Here is a 22,605-nt window from a genome sequence, read left to right on the forward strand (position 1 = left end):
TATTAACAATACATGAAATTTTGTTTTGAGAAAGCAGTAATTGAAGAACACACATGATTTGCGTCGTTTCAGAAGGAAGCACGAAACAACACACGAGTGATCTGTTGCAGCTTGAACCTACTTCATACATACAACCAAACTACAAAAACCGCGGCTTGCCGCACTAAGCCTATAGAACGCAGCCTTGTCATGATCGTCGTTGAAATTCTTTAAAATCCTATAGTGTTACACATAGATACATAAACAAACATAGTGTGCCTTGTAGATAGTATGTTTGTCCTAAACTAAGTGGTTAACAAATACAACTTCTGCTAGCTAAATAAGCAACCATAACTTCCCAGGTCTAAATGCATTCATCTTTAATTCTAGGTATAATTTTGAAAAGAGAACAAAAAAACAATCGAGTGATTTAATAATTCAGCAGCGAGGTGGTAGGCAAACAAATGAGTAGCATCGTAAAAATATATATACTATGCATATGCAAACAAATATGATGACATATAGCAAAGACCATCACTTTGTTTGTTGTGGGAAAAAATTATTCGAGGGAACGGAACCTAGACCTACAATATATGTGTTGGATGGACCAGAGCACAAAATGAATTTTGTTCATACTACAAATGTTAAAGTTATTTGTCTCTGAAGTGTGTCAATAGAGGCAAGATAAGAAAAAACACAAGTATGTGAGAACATCCAAACCAATAGAAATATGCACTAAGGCTCTCAAGCATACATAACCATCATCTGTTATGTATACTAAAGTTTCGCTTTCTGCAAGCATAACCTAGACAATAAGAGGGGAGAATGGTCGAAATGAATAAAGGTTAGGCACAGGAAAAAGTTATCGATTGCAAGCACTTTACTTTCTTTAACTAATGTATAGATGACACCTCCTCTTCCACTTTTTTATCCTTTCCAAATTATATTGAAGCTATTGAATTTGTAGACATATTAAATTTCCATAACAATGATAGAAAGCCTTATGCAGAAAAGTTCAGTTCTTTCTATGCCTTAACATTCTAGTTCTAGTAGTTTATCACCATATTAACCTTAATTATTTTCTGCTAAACAAATTTGCGTAGGACTATGCATATTACTCGATCCGATGATTCAATTTGGGTTAACGTATGTTCGCCGGAAGTTGTGGAAACAATGTGACCAACCAATGCAAAGAAGTGGCAAGCACTCCTATGACACTTTAACCCCATTGCCTTACTACTGACAGAGAAGGTTCAGGAGATATCTGAATGTCTGAACCAAAAGAAGGAGCAAGGACCAGGGAGTGCAAGCTAACCATCATTCGTGAAAGAGGGAGAGAGGCACCTCGCAGTGTTGCATAGTGTCAAACATGCAATTTTCTACTCAATTTCATGCTTCAGACAATAATTGCATGTCTGAAGAACATTCAAGCAAAAACTAACCAGGCCATAAAGAACTAACATGGTTTGCGGCAGGGTGGCCAACATGTTGGAGCCAAATTGTTTTAAAATTCTGCATATGTCACAAAACTGAAATACATTCGGTTTGAGTGTATAAAGTTAGGATAACAATATAATGATCAACATGTTTAGTGAAAAGGACATATCATATGGTAATATGGTAAGAAAATAGAACACAGGTCCACAACCCACACACCTTTCTCTAGCGAAAGGGCACGGTTCCTTGGCTCCATGACCTTGTGCATCTCTCTCAAAAAATCTTGATAGAATTCAAAAAAAAAATTAAATGCTAAAAATTACTTGAGAAATAGAACGTGACATATATATATACCTGACCTATTAGTAACTAAAACCGAGAGAGGCATGTGAAGAAAAAAAGCACAGGGCACCAAAGAACTGCTTTCACTTTGAATAGAGTAGAACACAACCAGGTAAATCCTCCATTAAATTTAATAAATAGATAATGCATCATACTCCATGGAAGTTTTGTTAATTACATTGTCTTTTCTTGCAGCTACTAAAAGAGTTTCAGCTATGATGCTCAAACCAATAAAGCGGAGCGCCATTAGAGTCGATAGCTACACGGGCTGTAACACAACAATATCTTTGAATGGGAAAATATTTTATTCACCCCATCGCCTAGCTACCATGTAATTAGCTATGTGTCCACCCCTCCGGTAAGTATCCCTGTTAGCTCCGGAGGAACCTTAGCTAAAACGGAGTAAGGCTGTATGCCCGTAATACCGAGTACTTACGTACGACTGTGATGGAAAGTGTTTTCATTGTCCACTGATTATATGCACTAGACATAATCAGTGATGCTTTGCTGGTATGTGATACACGGGTTTTCACACCTGATTCACCACGTATAGCTTTACATCACAGCCAATCTGCACTTTCGGACTACGATTCCTACCGAAAACAATAGTTACAATCTAGGATTAATTAGGAACCACTCAAAAGTAAGGATGGGGAATGCTATCTTCAAAGATACGAGATCACACGCGACTACAAATTTGTGCTTGACTACTTGATCGGAGAATGGGTGGACCATTAATCATGTGTGTATTTGCATCATGAAAATGAAAGCCATAACCGCAAATACACATCAAGGAAACAAGAAACATAACTTTAGGAGAAGCATTTTAAACTCAATATCATTTTGACAGCCAAGAAAAAACTCATGTTCGTTTACTATGCTCCATGACCTAATATTCTTTGAGATGTAACTAAATTACTTGTGTTAAGATTTCCCCATTGTTGAATCTGTTAGCTGAACTGAATAGTAGCGGGGCATTGCACATTGATATCGAGTTATCGGAAATAGGCATAAAAAGTCGTTATTTAGGGACTCAACACCCTAGATGTGTGCAGGGTAGTAGACATCACACGTATAAAAACACATACATTGACTGGCTTCACACATTTTGCCCGTAAGTCCATGATCTGAATAAGTTTATGTCATGTGCACTAAGCAAAACAGTACGGAATGACCAACTTGCTTCCATTACAATCATTATATATCACAACTTAATGAGCAGCACCTGCGCAACAAAAAAAGAGACAATGACGCGAGGAACTATAGCCGAGAATTTGCATTGCTTCAAAATTAGGTTGGCAGGAGCAAACACTACATGTTTATATGTAGCCCCGACAAAAAAAACTATATTCTTTAGTTGTCTTTTTCGTTCAGTCCTTAGATTCATAGAAAGCTGTATGTCCTTTCATCATCATGACATTTCAGAAACATGAATTAGAAAGATGGAAGTGATACATACCTTTGTGCTCATGCATTCTTTATCACTTTCAAGAGTGTTAATGTCTGTTGTACCAAAGAGCCTTCCGGGTTGATGATTGGTGAACTCTGCCCATCATTCCACCAAAAGTAGATCCTATGCTGGTTCATTTACTCAAACATCTATCATGATTGATCTGCTCAACAGTTAGCATTGGTTTTATGAAGGGCATCTTCGCGGAAGATTGGGGTTCCAACACTGATCTCCAGCATGGAAAGAAACTTCTCCTTGCATATTAGAGCTCCAATCCTCTAGTGATTTTCTTTTTTAGGCCCTGGCTCATAGGTTAATAAATACGTGAATGTTAAAAATCTTGAAACATCGAGATACTTCCATTATTGAAGATCTAAAACAAATTCCTATTATGACTACGCACCACATTATGATCTAAAATTGCAGTGATGTAGAGAATATAAAAAGAGAATGGATACCTTATGTGCACATATATTCAAAATATTCGCTTGGCTGAAAAGGTCTACACAACGGTTGCAAAATTGCTAGCAAACTGAAACTGCACACCAAAGAAAGATATTTCAATTGAAGAAAGAAGATAATTACAACAATAGGTGCAACGAATATCTAGAGCATCATAAATGATCTACAAATATTGCAGTATATAAATCCTGATGTAAAATGACTTCATTTTCTACCATCCTTTTAATTTTCAGGAGGCTGATAGAAATAAAATCCTCCATCCATGACCGAGAGAAAGATCATCAAGCCTAGAGAAGAATTAAATTCCCCAATCATCATACGCTAAGGAGACTTTACGTGAAATTTAAAATATGAAACCACCCAAGACATTCTTTCAACACGGCTCATATGATAAAAAGACAATTTTCTGAACTTTTGATAAAACAAAACTTGACAGGAAAGCGCTACCAAAGACAAAATGGTCCTTATACCCTACTAAATCTGGACAAAAGTACAAGAGATTCTAGATAGCAACTCTGAAATTAATATAAAAGTTGCTTTGCACTATAGTTTATTAACACATAAAAATGACTAAGTACGACTGAAGACTATACAAATAGATGACTATGAAGCAAGAGTAAGGTATCATCAACCATTAGTTAAGGCTCTTCGGTTTGTACGTTTTTCGGTCTAGTGGATTGCTCTTATTTATCTAAAAGCTATCGTTAGTTGCGGTTTCATGTGATCAACAAATTTGGAAAGCATAGAAGACATTTAGCGGGTACACGGATATATAGAGCAAGCCGAGTCTGATCGGAAGGTATGCCAAATCTCTCGAAGTGAATACAAACATAAGTATTCTTCATATGCCCATTTCGAAAAAAAAAAGTATTCTTCATATGCAACAGCACATAAGGATACCATCCGTTTGTCTCATCAAATATGACCTGAACCTGCTTATACCCCTAAATTTTAATCAACTCGTATATGTTCTACTTTGTTCTTGTTACAAAAAAAGAGATAGGATGGTCAAATTTAGAATCGGACGTGGAATATGCGGTTTAGTGGATGTCAAGCCATAAGCTATGAAGTGGAACACATAGCCAAAAATCCATTGCATGTATTGTATGGGTCTAACCAATACAGACCGAAGCTACTTTGTTATGTCAGCTAGCAGCTCCAGCATGAAGGGAATAATTTTGAGACTGGACATCAACATAAGCAAGGAAAGTAAGGACTCAAATTCTTACAAAGGTAATTAAACTTTAAACAATAAATTGCACCAGCATAAACAAATTCAGAAATGGATAAATAAATTGCGATCTGACAAATAAATTAAAAAGCAAAGAACATAAACATGGGTTCAGAAATGGATAAATCTGCATTTGGTTAACTATATGAAATGTCCATTCATTTGTCCAGCCTTTCAACAGCAGCCCAGCACTATGCATTTTTTCGAAATGGGGCGCTATGCATATATGACCCCTTATACGTGCATCATACCGGGTGAGAGCCAGGGAATTTACTTGGACACAATTGTTAGACTCACATATGCCTGCCTCCTAGACATGGTTTCCAGCTATAGTTTTACAGTTGGTCGCGTGGCCGGTGAACCGAAAGCCACCTGATGGCATTGGCAAAACAGACTACCTTGTACACCTTGGATTCAATTGAGCCCAAAATAGAATCCCTGCCAAATGACTTTAGGAACTCAGCAGTAGTGTTAGTTTTCAAAATCAGCAAAAACTAAATCAACCCTTCCGAGTCTCTTTCGTACATAACCGATCTATACTCTATAGGGCGGATAAGAACTCCCAAGTGAGAGTGAGTTGGGAACATCATGTCCCGAGTAAAACAAAGGATTGGAGGGACAACATCGGAAGCAAGAAAGAGGAGGTCTTGATACCTTGGTACATGCCAAATGCTTCTCGAGTCAGCTGCTAGGGCCTAGGCGCTTCGGCGACGACCGTGAACAACACCTCGCTCCTCTTCTTCATCGAATCCCATGGTATATGCACTGTCAAACATGTGGCACACGCCGAGAGCTGGTGCAAATATTTTTTTCCTTCTCATGCCCAAATTTTCCAATGAAAAATATGATTCAGCAGGACCAGGACAAATCCAACATTCGATATCATGAAAGAAGAGAGAAGTTTGTGTACCTGTGAGTGGTGCAAATGTCGCCGGAGTTGGGTGGAACCATGGAACTAAGGCTGCAATGATAGAATATGCGAAACCTACAATGATAAATAGTAACCACATATGCAAGAATTAATCAAAACATATTCGAGATAAGCTGAAACCTTTTTTTAATAAAAAACCATCTAAGCTAATAAAATCGAGAGAATGCAATCCGTAATGCTCCCACCTGGAATAAGTGCCTTCACTCTGATATATTTTTCAGGTAATTAAGCTTTTCTTCTCTTGCAGTCGATTATGAAGACCAGTAGTTTACCTTGCCATATTAAAGAACACGAGCCACGATGGATATTACTACGATAATAATAGTATTCTTTGTCTATTCATTTTTGTATCGAATACATGCCTAAAAACAACAAAACATCATCACATAGATATTAATCTATCACAACCAAAATCTAGACATAATTTTCTCTGTCTATTCTTGACTAAGCATCTCTTCTCAACAGCAAGAAGAAACATGAGAAAGAGGGACATTTTCTTATCAGCAATGAAATTGAGCTAAATATGAAAGAAACTAAGCATGTACTCTTAACAAGAGAAAAAAGCACATCACACGTGTATTAATTCTTGTCAGGATCACAGATGATTTGCACCTCACAAAGTTTTGGTGATAAATACAGGCAAATTAAACATTTACACCAATAACAAAAGCACCATTCGCTATCGGATGCACCAGGTTTAACATGCCTTCAAAATAAAACAATAACAGGTTCACTTCCCAAAAAATTTAGGTGTCTCAGATTTATAGGGAAAGAAAATTTACCATACGTAGATGCACCAGGTTTAACATGCCATTATAGCAATTATTACCGTAGAAATTAAACCTAAGTTATTCACTCTACACAACATCTGAAAGGCTGAAACCATGTATACTATATTGTATATTGAAAGAAAAATAATTTAATATGTGGATACAATGTGGATTGATTTAAAAGGGTGACATGTACCTATATTTTGATGTGAGAAAGGAATCCAACAATATTGTAGGCAACTGAAAAGTAATGCTGAGATCAGAATCAAACATTGTTGTATTATACCATTCAAGGAAAATAGCTCAAGATGGATTTACCGAAATTCTGTTTACCTTATACTTGTAAGCACAATAAATCTTCAACATCTCTATGATGAAGCAGTCAAGTTCCTCACCGCTCCAAGCATCTTTGATTCTGAATTAATTTAAGTAACCCATACCGGGAATTAAAGGAGACACAATTTACCTAGAAAAGGTACCCGATTTCAGTCATGAGTCATGAGCTCTAAAATCAGTGACACCTACCACCTGAACGGTTTGCATTGTCCAAAAGAAAACTAACAAACAACCTTGCGAGCAGCAAATCCGCTTGCTTGTGCTTAAACCAAAACAACTTTGCAACATAAAGCATTAATATTTCTTTTGCGTATTTTGTTGTAGAGTGATTTAGGGCAAAAGAAACTAATATCGGTCCATGAAAAAAGTTAACCAAAAAAACAATTAGCAAGTATTATTTTGGATATGCTACATACTTGGAAGGATATTTCTTTTGCACAACTATTGGCATTGATATTACTTTTGCACATTCTGTCCGAGTTGCCTTTGGGCAAGTAAGGCAAACACTTGCCTCCGACGCGATGCCCTTCGAAGCAGGCTGAAGATTCCACCCTCAAATACGAGAGGTAAAAATCCAATATGCATTTATTTATATACTACACACCAACAAAATTATAACAAACAAATCATGGTGGGTGAACCAAAACTATTTCTTCTCTCTCTTGATTCTTACTTTCTCTTTTGCTTTGACTGAACATATCACCAATTATCTTTTCCTAAATTTTTTCTCATATATTTCATAGAGGACAGTCTACCTGGATTTTCATCGAGCACCTTGTAGGCATCGATAAAAAGAATCTGCAAAGCAAAGATTAAAGCAAATTGGGGATCAAACAGAGAGCAGGAGAAAAGGAAAACTGAGTACCGCAAGCGCACACAAAGGGGACCAGAGATGGAGGATACTTGGATACGTAGCCTCTGCTTCATTCTCCACCCATCTCCTCTCTCATGATGTGGGGCACCGGGGCTGGAGGAGGTGACGTGCAGCTGCAGGGAGGAATGAATTTGCTGCCACACCTCCAACATCGATGAGGAGGCAGCGAGCTGCTGCTTCGTCGGGCAGCCGCCGGCGATGGTGAAGACGAGGCGGGGCGCTGCTTCCCTCGGGGGCGACAAACAAGCGGCAAGCTGCTGGTTCCGGCGGGCAGCCGCCGGCGATGGAGACGGCGAGCAGGCGCACACTGTTGCTCCGCCTCGGTATACGGCAGGGGATTGGATGGTGAGGACGAAGCAAGCTAGGGGACCCGCGTGACGCAGCGGCGGCCGCAGTCGCCGGCGGCGAGAAGCAGGGGCGGAGAGGAGTTTGGCGGCCGGCCAAACGGCGCGGCGCTCGTGGCGGCGGCCGACGAGGAGGGGATTGGTGAGGAGACGACAGGGACGGGATAAGGATTGGTTCTAGCCTTGCGTGAATGGAGAGATATTTTAGGCCAGGCCAATAACAAGACGCCACGTGGCTCACTCGGTGGAGACCCAAGCGAAGCAACGCCCAGCCCGTGCGCGCGATGTGGCTATCGTGGATGGCCTGAGAAGGGCCCTATGGGGGGCATCTATTATAGGTTAGATACAGACATTTGGGAGGAGGCGACTAAACAGTGGCGAGAAGCAGCATCCCAGCAGGAACGCTCTATCAGTAAGGCAGAGCTAGCAGCGACAAGCAGATATAGCATGGACTAGCTCAGTAAAAGAAATTAGACCTGCCTTTTGTTGAATACACTATAGAGGAAGCTAAAGCACGAACAAGAACACAGCAATGCCTGATGCGGCCGCCGCAGAGGAAGTGCTCTTGGGCTTTAATTTGGCTATCAAATCTGGGCTTTTAAAATAATAGGCTGGTTTCCGACCAAGAAAAGCGAGGGTGTATTCATATTCTCTGTTCAATAGTCCCACATCGATTCTTTATATCGAGTTCATCCGGTTTATATACGCTCAGAAATTCCAATCATCAGCAAGCTATTACATGAGAGACAAGCGCCAAGATCGACTGCGTGAGTCCGACCCGAATAGAAAATCAGAGGAATTCAGTCTGAGCTCAGAGAAGGGGAAGCCCGAATATGCCGTGGGTATCGGTGGGATTGGCGCGAATAAAAATTCTGAGGAACGCAGAGGGGGGAGCGCAGAGAAGGAAGAAGAGATTATCGGAAATTATAGAGAATCGAGGGCGGCGATCCAGAGGGATGAGAAGCGGGGCTAGGGGGGGCTTGGCTGGAGTGAGCCGCCGAGGGGGAGAGAGAGCGGCGGTTGCCAGCCATGGCTGGATTAATCGATTTCCGACGGGATTTGACTGAGAGCTGGAGAAAGAACGGGAGACACAGGAAGTCTTTATCCCTTCGAAAATTTCTCATTTTAATCCTTCTTTTTTTCTTCTATTCTAGATTGAGATCTCTTTATTTTTTGAAAGCATTTTAGTTCTCATATATGTTTCTCACGCCGTTAGTCCCACCCTGCCCACATACAGCAAGCTCCACCGGTTCATATATGTCTCAGGTTGTGTATAGTATCAGCAAGCCAATTAAAAAATCAACAAGCAGTCGTACCGCTGTTTGGTTTAAAGGAGATATATGGTGTCAGATAATTAAACATGGTGAATGATTGAAAAAATTATGTGATCACACAAGTCTGTATAGACTATCTCTTTCGACAGAGCACGCGAACCTGATTGTGTCATCACGTGTATGATGTATCAGGTAAAAAGCGATTACAACAACTTTTGATATATAAAAGGTGGGATCAAATCTGACCTGAAATCAAATCTGAACCTGAAATTCAGATTACCTAACAATTCGGGTTGATCATGTCAATCCACATTTCAAACACCATATCCATTTTTTCGTTGTTTCCTCTATTCCCATATCTCGAGGAAGGCAAAGGCCTTCAAGCAGTGGAGTGAACTAGAGGTGGCGGTGACGATGTTTTCAAAATAGAGAAGTTCCATCGCTTCGTTTTTGCTATCCCGATGCAACGCACAGGCATGTGTTGCGAAAACATTGATTAATTTTGGAAATGTTGACAAATCTTTCTATAAAGTTGATCAAATTATATGAAATTTAACTATGTCAAAACATTATAACCATCCTATTGAGAAGCAGGGAGTACCAACTACTATATGAAAATATTAATAAATTTAAGAAAAAGAATGTACTTAGACGGATACACGAAGCACAACATGATTGGTCAGACAAGCCCCTATTCCTAGGGTACACAATAGGAAAGAATCGAAATATGTATTTACATTGAATTGTAAAGACCGATGCTACTTTGTAAAGTTAAACTTTCTTTTTGTAAGGACTGGTGACACTGTGTGAATTATAAAGATGGACGACAATGTATAATTGGAAATAATTGGAAAATAGACTGATGACAATATGTAATTGTAAATTTTTTTAGATATATGTTGCTAATGAGTATTTTAATTTTTCTAAATCAGTAAAAAAAATTCTTCCGCAGCAACGCGCGGGCATTGTCCTAGTATTGCCTAAAACAAGAAAGGACTCGCGAAACAGAATCAGGCCAGATTAACCGGAAGAGATTATGTGATTCTATTTTATGTGCGATGGCACGTTGATTTGGGCCCAATTTTTTGGCCCATTTGTGACACCAGGCAGCCACCTATCCAGATTTAATAGTAAAGATATATATATATTTCGAAGAGTTCTCGAAAAAACTTTCTTCCCGATATATGGCCTATAGAAATATATATACCATGCATGCATATATTTGTATATATATTTGATCATATTAATTCTTGGGGATTTCAATCTCTCTCTCTCTCTCTCTCGATCTATCATTGGTGGCCAGAACAACACACATATGCATGTACTTTATGCGCAAAGGCGCGGGTGCCTCTAATAATTCATGTATGTGCGCACTCGATTGATCTAGGCTTGATTAATTGTAGCACACAAATAAAAAAATTGTATTTGAATTCACAACAAGTTAAAATTAAACCCTAATAAAACCCTAAACCCTAATAACCCTAACCCTAAACCCTAACTCTAACCCTAAACCCTAACTAATTAGCATTGATAAATTAATTAACTTGAATTTTGACAAGTTCTCAAATGAAAACACGTACATTTGATTAAGTTGCCTCACATATATATATATAATTAGTGTACATGCCTGGCCTACCATGCATTCATGCATATATTTTAATATATATATATCTGAACATCTTCTTGGGGATTTCAATCTCTCTCGCTCTCTCTCTCTCGATCTATATATGGTTGGTGGCCAAAAAAACTCACATATATATATATATATATATATACTCATGCACTTTATGCGCAAAGGCGCTGGTGCCTCTAATAATGTGTGTGCGCACTCGATCGATGATCCCTAAACCTTAAACCCTAAAACCCTAAAACCCTAATCCCAAATCCCTATACCCTTAACACCCTAAACACCCTATACACTAAACCCTAAACCCTAGAACCCTAGCTAACCCTAAACCCTAAACCCTAATTAAACCCTATATATAGGCCAACGACACTTAATTGCGCATCAAGCAGGCGACCAACTAATTAGCACTGATAAATTAATTAACTTGAATTTTGACAAGTTCTCGAATGAAAACACGTACATTTGATTAAGTTGCCTCACAATATATATATATATAATTAGTGTGTATGCATGTCCTACCATGCATTCATGCATATATTTTAATATATATTTGAACATATTCTTGGGGATTTCAATCTCTCTCTCTCTCTCGATCTATGTATCGTTGGTGGCCAAAAAAATACACATATATACGCATGCACTTTATGCGCAAAGGCGCGCGGGTGCCTCAAATAATGTGTGTGCGCACTCGATCGATGGTTCCTAAACCTTAAACCCTAAAACCCTATTCCCTAATCCCTAAACATTAAACCCTAAACACCCTAAACCCTAAACTCTATCCCTAACCCTAACCCTAACCCTAAACCCTAGCTAACCCTAAACCCTAAACCCTAATTAAACCCTATATATAGGCCAACAACACTTAATTGTGCATCAAGCAGGCCAGGGGTGCCTCGTGGTCCTCTAATTAAATTAAATGTGCCATGCATTAACACTAAACCATATATAGATAACTAACCCTAGCTAATCAAACCCTACTTAATTAAAACACATGCATAACCCTAAGCTATACTAGCTATAACCCGATCTAATAAAAACATGCTCTATATATAGCAGCTAGCTAGCAAACCGTAGATTTACACCAATTAATATATACATGGCCTATATCGATCATGTTGAATAACATCTCCCTGAGAATCATTAATTAATTATATAATTATAGATGATACATTAATTAACTTGAATTTTGACAAGTTCTCTCGAATGAAAACACATTTGATTAAGTTGCCTCATAATATATATATAATTAGTGTGAATGCATGGCCTACCATGCATTCATGCATATATTTAATATATATTTGAACATATTCTTGGGGATTTCAATCTCTCTCTCTCGATCATCTATATATCGTTGGTGGCCAAATAACACACATATATACGCATGCACTTTATGCGCAAAGAGGCGTGGGTGCCTCTAATAATGTGTGTGCGCACTCGATCGATGATCCCTAAACCTTAAACCCTAAAACTCTAAAACCCTAATCCCTAATCCCTAAACCCTAAACACCCTAAACACCCTATACACTAAACCCTAAACCCTAGACCCTAAACACCCTAACCCAAAACCCTAGCTAACCCTAAACCCTAAACCCTAATTAAACCCTATATATAGGCCAACGACACTTAATTGCGCATCAAGCAGGCGACCAACTAATTAGCGCTAATAAATTAATTAACTTGAATTTTGACAAGTTCTCGAATGAAAACACGTACATTTGATTAAGTTGCCTCACAATATATATATATATATATATATATATATATATATATATATAATTAGTGTGCATGCCTGGCCTACCATGCATTCATGCATATATTTTAATATATATATCTGAACATATTCTTGGGGATTTCAATCTCTCTCGCTCTCTCTCTCTCTCTCGATCTATATATCGTTGGTGGCCAAAAAACACACACACATATATATACGCATGCACTTTATGCGCAAAGGCGCGGGTGCCTCTAATAATGTGTGTGCGCACTCGATCGATGATCCCTAAACCTCAAACCCTAAAACCCTAATCCCTAATCCCTAATCCCTAAACCTTAAACCCTAAACACCCTAAACCCTAAACCCTAACCCTAACCCTAGCCCTAACCCTAACCCTAACCCTAAACCCTAGCTAACCTTAGACCCTAAACCCTAATTAAACCTTATATATAGGCCAACAACATTTAATTAATTGTGCATCAAGCAGGCCATGGGTGCCTCGTGGTCATCTAATTAAATTAAATGTGCCATGCATTAACCATAAACCATATATATAACTAACCCTAGCTAATGAAACCCTACTTAATTAAAACACATAACCCTAAACTATACTAGCTATAACCCGATCTAATAAAACATGCTCTATATATAGCAGCTAGCTAGCAAACCGTAGATTAACACCAATTAATATATACATGGCCTATATCGATCATGTTGAATAACATCTCCCTGAGATTCATTAATTAATTATATAATTATCGATGATAAATTAATTAACTTGAATTTTGACAAGTTCTCTCGAATGAAAACACATTTGATTAAGTTGCCTCATAATATATATATAATTAGTGTGCATGCCTAGCCTACCGTGCATTCATGCATATATTTTAATATATATTTGAACATATATATTCTTGGGGATTTCAATCTCTCTCTCAATCATCTATATATCATCGTTGGTGGCCAAAAAACACACATAATATACGCATGCACTTTATGCGCAAAGAGGCGTGTGGGTGTCTCTAATAATGTGTGTGCGCACTCGATCAATGATCCCTAAACCTTAATTAACCCTAAAACTCTAATCCCTAATCCCTAAACCCTAAACACCCTAAACACCCTAAACACTAAACCCTAAACCCTAGCTAACCCTAAACCCTAAACCCTAATTAAACCCTATATATAGGCCAACGACACTTAATTGCGCATCAAGCAGGCGACAACTAATTAGCGCTGATAAATTAATTAACTTGAATTTTGACAAGTTCTCGAATGAAAACACGTACATTTGATTAAGTTGCCTCACAATATCTTATATCTTATATTTACTAATTGGAGGCACCGTAAAAGCCTCCACGTTAATCCACATCATTAGAATAATTCAGACAGTTAGATCTAAATTTTATGGTTAGGATTAATCAAGAAAGTCATGATTTATAATGTACCGCATAAAGTCACGTTGACACGTTAGATTGTTTAATGTTGCACCAAACAAGCTTCCACGTTAATTCAAGTCACGTCATATCAAGTTCATCTCCAAAAAATAAATGTCACGTCAAGCTGTACGTGCCAGACAATGGAAAAAAAACAATGAAACGTTTATGACCTGAACTCTTGAATTTAAATAATATTAATATTAGTACTAAATTAGTTAGGTTGTTAGATGTTACCGATAGATAGGATTAGCCGTGGGACTCAAGTAACAGGGAGACCTATACGATCTTGAGTCTTAGTTTAGATGCTAATTTTTCTGACTTACAGAATTGAACAGATTGAGTTTTCTCTAGCTGCAAAAAAAAAAAAAAAAAAAAATCAGCTGAACTCTCGCCGTTGTATGGGCATGCAGATTTAAGCGGCTAGATGATATCTCTTCCAGACTTCCAACCACGTGAGATGGACTCTTCTCTTTCCATGTTAAAATCAGAAACAAAAGAAGAAAACGCATATAATCGTCGCCTCTTACCTCATGTCTCAGGAAGTCTGGATGCCTTCCACTAGAGAAACCAAATCCTCATCCTTTGTCCGAGGTTGACTACAATCTATGGAGGTTGCCTTTCAGCAGAGGCTTGGTGGTTCGATGGTGTTGCACTAGCTTGCGGCAAGCATCGGCCGACGGACCAGCACAGCGTATGCATGGCTGATGGCTCCATCGCGGTGGTAAGCATGCAGCTAACGGCCGGGCAGGGTACACACAAGTGTTCTTTGTACATTAAATCTAGAGATTGTACGCTAGGAAGGATTGAATGTACTCCATTAGACATGTAGATGCGTATGCAGATTCCTAACATTGGGTGACTCCATTGTTTGCATGCTTGCAGGAAGGAACAGCCGGCCGGCACGCACGATTAAGTATCGCAATGGATTGTAAGTCTGATACTCCCTTTTTTGAGCCTGTAGTTATTGTTGAGCATTAGTTTAGATTCAACGCTGCAGTGTGCAAGTGTGCGAAGTTCTATATTAATCCGAAAAACTGAATACAACTTTAGTATATCTTAGGTAAATTTCCGAATCAAGCAATGTTATATATGGTCGTCGTAGATGCTCTGCCTCATTGCTAACGGCAGTTGTTGTTCAGTAATCACATTTAAGTTATTATAGTTTTTAGATATCACTATCTATTACACAAATAGTAAGTTCTCTGGTCCACATATATGATCTGTAAAATACATGCACACAGACTTTGTTGTTTGCCAACAACTTGAAGAATTATGTTCCACTGCCCCGGCGGCATTATGAAATGTGATAAAAATAATCATTTACATATGTAAGTATTCCTCCCCATTTAAGCACAATATTTTCTTACATTCATGAGTTTAACATTTATGTGTTACAAGGCATAACACAATGATAACACAAGAAGTTGAGTAGCACTATTACAGCAAGGAGATCAGGATGGCTAGCTGCCGGCTACGCATGGTGTGGTCAACGGTGGCATCACATGGTGTTGGGCAACAGCACACGAGTTCTGATAGTCAGATGTAAATTCTTAGAAGCCTAGGCCTGAAAATCAGACTGATTGTAATTCTGCTTCTCCCATGATCACTGATGTTTCACCTGCATTGTTTTCTGCAGCTTTAAGTGTATTTGTATCATCGGAGTGCACTCTAAATTCAGAAGGATGCTATGCTAACATATTGCCAGAAGTATTATTGATGCATAGTATTGTTTTGTAGGCTTTACTAACAGCTCTTTTCTTGGCAGGTGATCTCTGTGTTCCACTATGTTCAATTTGGAAAGAGAGACAAGCTTGATTTAAATAAATATTCGCAAAAGGATCAATTACATCAAAAGATGCTAAAATCGATTACTCAACCATAGCTGTAAATAAAGAATTGAAGGACCATATAAATTTGCTGCATGGGCAAAAGTTATTCGAATAAACTTTTTCTGCTTTATTTTGTGCTCATGTTTTATGATTTATCTGAAGCCCAGTGTGATGTGTGATATATATGTGTAGTTGTGGGATTAAATTTTCAATCCGCAAAACCTATTATAACCAAATAAATAATCATCTATTTATGAAGTTCAAACTATCAGGCTTTTGCATCTTCAGTATTTCACTTTTTGCAATGCACTCATGTTGTTTTGTAGAGTACGGTGTATGATTTTTCTTTAAGAATGAGACAAAAGACTTGACCATGGCTTCTGTGACATGTGCCTCGCGTATAATACTGATTCATATAAAATGCACTTGATACGTAATGTAAGGTACACAAGACTTGACCATGCCTACTATGAGAAGTCCCTCACACAGCATGTTGATTCATATAAAATGCACTCATTATTCCTCCTATATTTTATGTACTTTGTCCAATATTTTTAAAGACACACTTAACATCTTATAAGTTCAGAAATTTTATATTGTCATCCTAATACTCACGATTCCCTCCTTTAATTTCTTTCCGTATTATATCTCACTAGATTGATCATCTTCCAATTTATTAGTGTATTTTGTGTCCTACGATTTACTCAATGCAATAGGATTTTGTAACACTAGAGCCAATAATAATGTTTAGTATACTTCAATGATTTATCTGCACATAAGTTGCATTTCATACGAATATAAACGTTATGCTAACATTTACATTACCAAACACAGAAATACATTCAAACGATAATGAGCATATGCTCTATTTCCATTCCGCGTTAAGAAAATTTCAGAAATTCCCATACATCTGAGATTAAGAGGCTGATACCTGATAAAACAGGCGTTCCACTTTTTAAAATTAATATGAACATGATAATTTTTATTAATTTCCTTTAATATCGACGTATTCTTGAGGCTAGCCTGTGCAGGGTGCACGGGTTAATGACTAGTATATATAATTAGTGTGCATGCATGGCCTACCATGCATTCATGCATATATTTTAATATATATTTGAACATATTATGTTTGGGGATTTCAATCTCTCTCTCTCGATCTCTCTCGATCTATATATCGTTGGTGGCCAAAAACACACACATATATACTCATGCACTTTATGGGCAAAGGCGCGGGTGCCTCTAATAATGTGTGTGTGCGCACTCGATCGATGATCCCTAGCTAAACCTTAAACCCTAAAACCCTAAAACCCTAATCCCTCTAAACCCTAATCCCTCTAAACCCTAAACACCCTAAACACCCTAGACCCTAAACCCTAACCCTAACCCATACTTAAAACACATAACCCCTAGACCCTAAACACTAAACCCTAAACCCTAACCCCTATAGCTAACCCTAACCCTAACAACCCTAACCCTAACGACCCTGGACCCTAGACCCTAAAACCTAACCCTAATCCCTAAACCCTAACCCGGCCTAATCCTTAAACCCTAAACCCTATAAACCCTAAACCCTAGCTAGCTATACATATAGGCCCCAAACGACACTTAATTGCACATCACGCAGGCCAGGGGGCCTCGCGGTCCTCTAAATTAAGTGTGACATTAACCCTAACTAAACCATATATATAACTAACCCATCCTAGCTAATCAAACCGTGGCTACTGATACGTCTCCAACGTATCTACAATTTCTGATGTTCCATGCTAGTTTTATGACAATACCTACATGTTTTGCTCACACTTTATAATGATTTCATGCATTTTCCGGCACTAACCTATTAACGAGATGCCAAGGTGCCAGTTCCTGTTTTCTGCTGTTTTTGGTTCCAGAAAAGCTGTTCGGGCAACATTCTCGGAATTCGACGAAACAAAAGCCAAACCTCTTATTTCACCGAGACGGACCCAGAACACCGAAGGAGAGACGGAGAGGAGGCCCACAGCCTCCACACCACCTTGGGGCGCGGCCTAGGAGGGGGGCGCGCCGCCCTATGGGGTGGGCCCCCCAGGCACCCCCTCGCGCCGCCCTTTCGCCTATATATTCCTCGCGACGTGAAAACCCTATAACAATCAATCATATTCCAGAAAGACTCCAGGGGCGCCGCCGCCATCGCGAAACTCCGTTTCGGGGGACAGAATCCCTGTTCCGGCACGCCGCCGGGACGGGGAAGTGCCCCGCGAGCACGTATGACTATATATGGAAAACATGCCTACATGATTAATAAATAGATGTTCTATCTTAATGCTATTTCAATCCTGTCAATTGCCCAACTGTAATTTGTTCACCCAACACTTGTTATTGGAGAGTTACCACTAGTGTAGATAGCTGGGAACCCCGGTCCATCTTTCATTATCAAATACTCACTCGGTCCTATATGTCATTAGAAGTAGTATCAACTATTTTCTGGTGTCATTGCCTCTGTGTTACTGCTATTGATGTTGTGTTACTGTTACTATTGCTCTCATATTACTGCTGCTTTCACATCACCCCTGTTACTAGTGCTTTTCCAGTGCGGCTGAATTGACAACTCGGTTGTTAAGGCTTATAAGTATTCTTTGCTTCCCCTTGTGTCGAATCAATAAATTTGGGTTTTACTTCCCTCGAAGACTGTTGCGATCCCCTATACTTGTGGGTTATCAAGACTATTTTCTGGCGCCGTTGCCGGGGAGGCATAGCTCTACTCATTAGTTCACCTGGGGAGTACACTCCACCTCTCTCTTTGTTTTTATTTTATTTTATTTTGTTTTTCTTAGTTTACTTTTGTCTAGTTTGTTTGTGCTTAGTTTATTTCTGTCTAGTATTATTTGCTTAGTTTACTTTTGTCTAGTTTGTTTTTGTCTAGTTTTATTTTTCTTACATACTCGAAAATCCATAAAAATTTGAAAAACAAAAAAATTAAAAACTGTTGTTATGGAAGAACCCATAACCATGTTGGAGCTTATAGAATTATATAATAATTATAGAGAATCAAAAAAGGGTAAAGTCATGAGTCCTGTGATAGAAAAATTGAATACAATTGCTAAAATCTTGCTTAAACGCCATGATATAAACTGTTGCTCTAAACAGGATACTAAACATCTTAAATTCCAATGTGGCTTTAGTGAAGAAGTTTTAATTATGAACTATAATTGGAATAACTATATTCATCTTGGGTTCGAAGAGGTAGAACAATTTGTCTTATTTATGGGAGCTTCTGAAATAGAATCCTTCATGTCTAAAAATTATGAAACATGTGTTGCTTGTAAGGACCTTAAAGGTTATGTCTCTTCTATTCTTGATTTTTGCATAGAAAGTTACAGCAATAATCCTTATATCATTGATTATAAAGAGAGACTCATTCATGCACAAGAATGCACTCAAAATTTGCAGGAACCTGTGAAAGAAGAAATTGATGAACCTGAAAGCTCATTGGATGAAAAAGAGGAGGAGAGTGATGAACAAAAGGAGGAAAAATGGATTAGCAACCCAAGCCAACTTTCTAATGAGAGTAACTCTTTATCTCTTACACTATTTGATTGCCCTCCATGCTTACCAAAGGAGGATGAATGTTATGTTCCTGTGGATTCTCTTGAAATATTCCCTATGAGTAAAACTTGTGAGAATAATTATGCTACTGTTATCTATGATAATCCATGCTATTTTGATAAATCTTATGATAATGCTTTGTTTGTGCCCGATGTCGAAATGCATGGTACTAAAGAGTTTTGCTTGGCAAATGTTTATGATAAATCTCTAGATGATGGTCCTATGTTACTTGATAATATTAATTGTACTACTAATGAAAATGGGATTGGAGAGGTCTTGACTTTATCTAGGAGTCCCATATCTTTTGAGATTGATCAATCATCTTGTTGTATTATTGATAAAAGTGGGTTTGAAAGTTTTGATCCCATTATTTTTTAGCTTGATAAAAATTATGTGTTCGTGGATCATGAAAAACATGCTTTATGTGATAGTTATATTGTTGAGTTTATTCATGAAGCTACTGAAAATTATTATGAGAGAGGAAAATATGGTTGTAGAAATTTTCATGGTACTAAAACACCTCTCTACATGCTGAAAATTTTGAGGTTACTCGTGTTTTATCTTCCTATGCTTGTCACTTTGATCTTCATGAATTTATTTGTGTACAAGATTCCTATGCATAGGAAGCGGGTTAGACTTAAAATTGTTTCATACTTGCTTTTTGATGCTCTCTTTGCTTCAACTCTCATCCTTATGTGAGCATCATTAAAATCACTAAGCCCATCTTAATGGCTATAAAGAAAGCACTTCTTGGGAGATAACCCATGTTTTTATTTAGCTACTGTTTTGTTGTGTCTTGGAAGTTGTCACTACTGTAGCAAACTCTCCTTATCTTTATTTTATCGCATTGTTGTGCCAAGTAAAGTCTCTAATAGGAAGTTGATACTAGATTTGGATTTCTGCGCAGAAACAGATTTTTAGCTGTCACGAATTTGAGTAGATCTCTCTGTAGGAGACTCTAAAAATTCTGCAAATTTTCATGCGTGTTCCACAGATATGTACGCAACTTTCATTAGTTTTGAGTTTTCTGATTTGAGCAACGGAAGTACCTCTAAAAAATTCGTCTTTACTCGTTGTTCTGTTTTGACAGATTCTGTCTCTGTTTTTTGCATTTTCTCTTGTGGACTTTAAGTAAGGCTTTCTAGACGTGGAGAGTTGTAGGAGTTCTTGAAATGTGTCACTACAGGACTAAAGTGGATTAAAGTTTTTTTGAGTACTAACCCCTCTAATGAAGTTTATGAGAAGTTTGGTGTGGCAGAAGTTTTCAAGGGTCAAGAGAGGAGGATGATACATGATCAAGAAGAGTGAAAAGTCTAAGCTTGGGGATGCCCCCGTGGTTCATCCCTGCATATCTCAAGAAGACTCAAGCATCTAAGCTTGGGGATGCCCAAGGCATCCCCTTCTTTATCGACAACTTATCAGGTCACCTCTAGTGAAACTATATTTTTATTCCGTCACATCTTATGTGCTTTACTTGGAGCGTCTGTATGCTTTTTTTTTTGTTTGAATAAATTCGGATCCTAGCAATCCTTGTGTGGGAGAGAGACACGCTCCACTTTTTCATTTGAACACTTGTGTTCTTAATTTACTTTAATATTCATGGCGAAAGCTGAAAGCCGCATCACTTATTGTTATTTGGTTGGAAACAGAAAATGCTTCATATTGTCTTGAATAATTTGATACTTGGCAATTGTTTTGAGCTCTCAAGTAGATCATGTTTAAGCTCTTGCATCATGTAGTTTAAACCTATTAGTGGAGAACTACCGTAGAGCTTGTTGAAATTTGGTTTGCATGACTGGTCTCTCTAAGGTCTAGATATTTTCTGGTAAAAGTGTTTGAGCAACAAGGAAGACAGTGTAGAGTTTTATAATGCTTGCCATATGTTCTTATGTAAGTTTTCCTGTACTGGTTCATACTTGTGTTTGCTTCAAACAACATTGCTAGCCAAAGCCTTGTACTGAGAGGGAATGCTTCTCGTGCATCAGAAACCATGAGCCAAAACCTATGCCATTTGTGTCCACCATAACTACCTACTATGTGGTATTTTTTCTGACATTCCAAGTAAATACTTCATGTGCTACCTTTAAACAATTCAAAAGTTATTATCTCTTATTTGTGTTAATGTTTTATAGCTCATGAGGAAGTATGTGGTGTTTTATCTTTCAATCTTGCTGGGCAGACTTTCATCAATGGACTAGTGGCACATCCGCTTATCCAATAATTTTGCAAAAAGAGCTGGCAACGGGGTTCCCAGCCCCAATTAATTAACCTTCACTAATAATTCTCTTCACATGTTTTTCCCTGATTCATCAGTAAGCAACTTTATTTTGCAAATAGACACTCCTTCATGGTATGTGAAATGTTGGAAGGCACCCGAGGATTCGGTTAGCCATGGCTTGTGAAAGCAAAAGGTTGGGAGGAGTGTCATCTATAAATAAAACTAAAATACATGTGTAAACAAAAGAGAAGAGGGATGATCTACCTTGCTCGGTAGAGATAACGTCCTTCATGGGAGCCGCTCTTTGAGGGTCTGTTTGGCAAGGGGGTTAGAGTGCCCACTACCATTTGTTGACAACAACAAACACCTCTCAAAACTTTATTTGTATGCTCTCTATATGATTTCAATACTTAAAAAGCTCTAGCACATGATTTAATCCTGCTTCCTCTGCGAAGGGCCTTTCTTTTACTTTATGTTGAGTCAGTTTACCTACTCCTTTGTATCTTAGAAGCAAACACTTGTGTCAACTGTGCATTGATTCTTACATGCTTGCTTATTTGCATTCATCATATTACTTTGTATTGACAATTATCCATGAGATATGCATGTTGAAAGTTGAAAGCAATTGCTAAAACTTAAATCTTCCTTTGTGTTGCTTCAAAACCTCTTATTAAGAATTTATTGTTTTATGAGTTAACTCCTATGCAAGACTTTTTGATGCTTGTCTTGAAAGTACTATTCATGAAAAGTTTTTGCTATATGTTATCTATTT

General features: G+C 38.1%; 2 long non-coding RNA genes across 2 annotated transcripts; both read right to left on the reverse strand.

Moving 5' to 3' along the window:
* Nucleotides 1-2,831: 2,831 nt before the first annotated feature.
* LOC124706686 lies at nt 2,832-3,254 on the reverse strand. The gene is made up of 2 exons (XR_007004526.1): nt 3,218-3,254; nt 2,832-2,983 (listed from the first exon to the last, which is right to left on the reverse strand). It is a non-coding gene; the product is annotated as an uncharacterized LOC124706686 (long non-coding RNA).
* A 2,584-nt stretch (nt 3,255-5,838) lies between these two features.
* LOC124706058 lies at nt 5,839-6,920 on the reverse strand. Its single transcript, XR_007004256.1, has 3 exons — nt 6,799-6,920; nt 6,018-6,104; nt 5,839-5,886 (listed from the first exon to the last, which is right to left on the reverse strand). It is a non-coding gene; the product is annotated as an uncharacterized LOC124706058 (long non-coding RNA).
* Between the last annotated feature and the right edge of the window lie 15,685 nt (nt 6,921-22,605).

Source organism: Lolium rigidum, chromosome 4 (assembly GCF_022539505.1).
Source record: "Lolium rigidum isolate FL_2022 chromosome 4, APGP_CSIRO_Lrig_0.1, whole genome shotgun sequence".
In the NCBI taxonomy this organism is placed as follows: Eukaryota; Viridiplantae; Streptophyta; class Magnoliopsida; order Poales; family Poaceae; genus Lolium; species Lolium rigidum.